Below are 4,292 nucleotides of genomic sequence, written 5' to 3'. Positions count from 1 at the left end.
CCCCTGAATTCCTGCCATGAGTCTGATCTGTACTAAGAAGGATCTGGGCCCATTTAATATTAATCCTGATGCTTGCTACTTGAGAGCTGAAGGATGTCTTAACGGATGCTTCTAGCAGAGTGGTAAGAAGTGCTGCTGTCAAATTTTTTTCTCCATTAAACTATTTTTTTGATGTGACAATTACTTTGAGCATTAGAGATTCCATACTACACTACCTGAAAAGTCAGGACTCCTTGTTGACTGATTTTTTTTTTTTTTTGAAAAAATTTTAAGAAATTCATCTAACTTAGAAGAGTGTAGCAAGGCAGAGATATGTTGCTCAAATTTCTCTAACAACTTTGGAATCCAGGTTGAATCAAATCCATCTTTAAAGCTGGCCTGTCTCAGGGCCTAGTCCTTGTTCAGTAGGACTTATCTTGAATGAATTTCTGAGATCCTAGGGGAGTGGGTTAATTCAGGTTTAGGGCGGGTTTCCTTGAAGAGTCTGTCTGTGCTCTTTCTCTCATTCTGCCTGTCTGTGTTCCGGTGAGATGTCACTTTGGCCCTTAAGCAAATAGGAGATGCTCTCTGGATCTTTCTCTGGTTTTCTTTCTGTCCTTTGATATCAGGCTGCTACTGCCGCCACCTGCCAGTCTCTGCTTTCCTTTGCCTTGAGTTTCTCACTGTGCTCTTGCCACATCTTGCAGCAGAGAATCATGTGCTTCCTTTCCAGCTGCCATAAAGTATTTGGGGAGACAGGTAAGTAAGTGTGGACATCTCAACCTGTTACTCTCTAGGCTTAGATGTCCCTGGAACCCAGAGCTGGTGCAGACACTTGTGGGACCCCCTGCTCTGATGCAGATATGGCCCATGAGGAACTGGCCACCGAGATGGCAGATCACCCAGCGTGTCCTGCAGTGCTTTGTACATGGACGCCCTGGTTCTGCCCTGGAAGTGTGGCGCTCAGACCCGCAACATGCAGGCCTTTGGGGAAGGGAGATGCTATTTTGAAATGAATGGTTTACACTTACTCCCTCACTTCTGATGTAGCTGAAGAAGCAGCAGGCAGCCCTGAGAAGTGGCATGCTGGGCGAATGTACATCTCCTGGTTCACTCTGGCCTTGGTGTGATAGAGGCGGGGGTACCACAGAGGCTCTTTCTCACCCCTGACTCCTTGTGAAAGATGAGTCAAGTGTTGTATGAAAGGAGAGAAGGTTAGCACTCCCCTTGACAAGGATGGAAGAGGCTTTTGGGCCTAACAACACGCATATGGTTAAGGCATTGCCATCTACTTCATGGCATCTAACCACTGTTTTTAGCAAATGAAGCAACTGACAAACAACTAATCTCAAAAATATACAAGCAACTTATGCAGCTCAATTCCAGAAAAATAAACGACCCAATCAAAAAATGGCTCAAAGAACTAAATAGACATTTCTCCAAAGAAGACATACGGATGGCTAACAAACACATGAAAAGATGCTCAACATCACTCATTATTAGAGAAATGCAAATCAAAACCACAATGAGGTACCACTTCACACCAGTCAGAATGGCTGCGATCCAAAAATCTGTAAGCAATAAATGCTGGAGAGGATGTGGAGAAAAGGGAACCCTCCTACACTGTTGGTGGGAATGCAAACTAGTACAGCCACTATGGAGAACAGTGTGGAGATTCCTTAAAAAATTGCAAATAGAACTACTTTATCACCCAGCAATCCCACTGCTGGGCATACACACTGAGGAAACCAGAATTGAAAGAGACACATGTACCCCAATGTTCATCGCAGCACTGTTTATAATAGCCAGGACATGGAAACAACCTAGATGTCTATCAGCAGATGAATGGATAAGAAAGCTGTGGTACATATACACAATGGAGTATTACTCAGCCGTTAAAAAGAATTCATTTGATTCAGTTCTGATGAGATGGATGAAACTGGAGCCGATTATACAGAGTGAAGTAAGCCAGAAAGAAAAACACCAATACAGTATACTAACACATATATATGGAATTTAGAAAGATGGCAATGACGACCCTGTATGCAAGACAGGAAAAAGGACACAGCTGTGTATAACGGACTTTTGGACTCAGAGGGAGAGGGAGAGGGTGGGATGATTTGGGAGAATGGCATTCTATCATGTATACTATCATGTAAGAATTGAATCGCCAGTCTATGTCTGACGCAGGATACAGCATGCTTGGGGCTGGTGCATGGGGATGACCCACAGAGATGTTATGGGGAGGGAGGTGGGAAGGGGGTTCATGTTTGGGAACACATGTAAGAATTAAAGATTTTAAAATTAAAAAAAAACAAAAAAAACAAAAAAACAAACAAACAAAAAAAACAGAAGAATACATTTGAATCAATTCTAATGGGGTGGATGAAACTGGAGCCTATTATACAGAATGAAATAAGCCAGAAAGTAAAACACCAATACAGTATACTAACACATATATGTGGAATTTAGAAAGAAGGTAATTATAATGTTGCAAGGAGATCCAACCAGTCCATTCTGAAGGAGATCAACCCTGGGATTTCTTTGGAAGGAATGATGCTAAAGCTGAAACTCCAGTACTTTGGCCACCTCATGTGAAGAGTTGACTCATTGGAAAAGACTCTGATGCTGGGAGGGATTGGGGGCAGGAGGAGAAGGGGACTACAGAGGATGAGATGGCTGGATGGCATCACGGACTCGATGGACATGAGTCTGAGTGAACTCCGGGAGATGGTGATGAACAGGGAGGCTTGGTGTGCTGCAATTCATGGGGTCACAGAGTCGGACACGCCTGAGCGACTGAACTGAACTGAATGATAACCCTGTATGTGAGACAGCAAAAGTGACATAGATGTATAGTACAGCCTTTTGGACTCTGTAGGAGAGGGCGAGGGTGGGATGATTTGGGAGAGTGGCATTGAAACATGTATATTATCATATGTTAAATGAATTGTCAGTCCAGGTTCAATGCATGATACAGGATGATCACGCTGGTGCACTGGGATAACCTAGAGGGATGTTATGGGGAGGGAGGTGGGAGGAAGGTTCAGGATGGGGAACACATGTACACCCGTGGAGGATTCATGTTGATGTATGGCAAAACCAATGTAATATCGTGGAGTAATTAGCCTCTAATTAAAATAAATTTAAATTAAAAAAAAATCTACAGTTAAAAAAAAAAAGAAAGAAAGAAAGATGAGTCAAGGTATTGGGGCCTCCAGGAGTGCATTTCCTGCCCTTAGACTTAGGTTATTAAGGTTTCTGAGAACCGGGGTCTGTCTTTGGATCGTGTTTCTGCACATTGGATGTGGGCTGGCAGCCTCCCCTCCCCTCCAGTCTGGGCTCTCCTACGTAACCTGAAATTTCCTGTGTCCCTGTCATGATCGTAATGCTCTGGTCTTTCCTATCTCTCTTCTCTGTGGTGAATCCCCTGCTTCAGTTCTTCACTGCCGCATAACAAATATCCCAAAGCTGAGTCCTGTGAAACAACAGCAATGCTTGGCTCGCCACCCTGCAGGTTTGGGACCACTTGGCCAAGACGGTGTGTCCTCTCGGGACTCCTTGGTTGGTAGTGATCACTGTAGCTTGGTCATCTCCGCATCCCCAACCCCACATCTGGAAGCTGATGCTGGCTTTTAGCTGGGACTTCTTTCTGCTGGTGCTATCTGCCAAGACCTGTGGTCTCCTCATGTGGCCTGGGCCTCTCCAGAGCACAGTGGCAGGGGTCCATAGGGACAGCCTGCAGAAGAGCCAGCTGTCATCTCTCATGACCTGACCTCAAAAGACACGTGGCATCACTTCCACCCTGTCTGGCATCTCAGATGCAAGTCACATGTTTGAGCTGAGGGGAATGGGGTTTTGGGATAGGGTTTCCATCTTTTGTTTGCAGTCATGTCTAGAATTTTTGGACATGTTCTAAAACTTCCACAAAGTCTTTTAGGGATTGTCTGGGTTTTCTGGGAGGCTGCTGTAATGAAGTACCACAGACTGGGTGGCTTAAACAACAGGAATCTGTTCTCTCCTGGTTCCAGGGCCCGGAGTCTGACTCCAGGGTGTTGGCTGGGCTGCTTCCCTCTCGGGGGCTCAGTGAAGAACCTCTTTCAGCCTCTGGTGATCCTGGCAGCCCTTGGTGGTCCTTGGCTTGCAGCTGTATCACTCGGGTCTCTTCTCTGTCTTCACTCGGCCTTCTCTGTGCATCTGTGTTCAACATTTCCTCTTCTTCCAAGGACACCTGTCACTGGACTTAGGGTCCTACCTTCAAGGTGGCAGGAAGTGTGATTTTCCTAGGCGACTAGAAAGAAAGTAGAACAGAA

General features: G+C 45.3%; 1 non-coding gene across 1 annotated transcript; it reads left to right on the top strand.

The window, feature by feature from the left end:
- Nucleotides 1-1,171: 1,171 nt before the first annotated feature.
- Nucleotides 1,172-1,297, top strand: LOC128052906 (U6atac minor spliceosomal RNA). Its single transcript, XR_008199866.1, has one exon. It is a non-coding gene; the product is annotated as a U6atac minor spliceosomal RNA (small nuclear RNA).
- The last annotated feature ends 2,995 nt before the right edge of the window (nucleotides 1,298-4,292 follow it).

The sequence above is a fragment of the Budorcas taxicolor genome, chromosome 8, assembly GCF_023091745.1.
Source record: "Budorcas taxicolor isolate Tak-1 chromosome 8, Takin1.1, whole genome shotgun sequence".
NCBI lineage: Eukaryota > Metazoa > Chordata > Mammalia > Artiodactyla > Bovidae > Budorcas > Budorcas taxicolor.
This window is presented reverse-complemented; position numbering and strand designations above follow the sequence as displayed.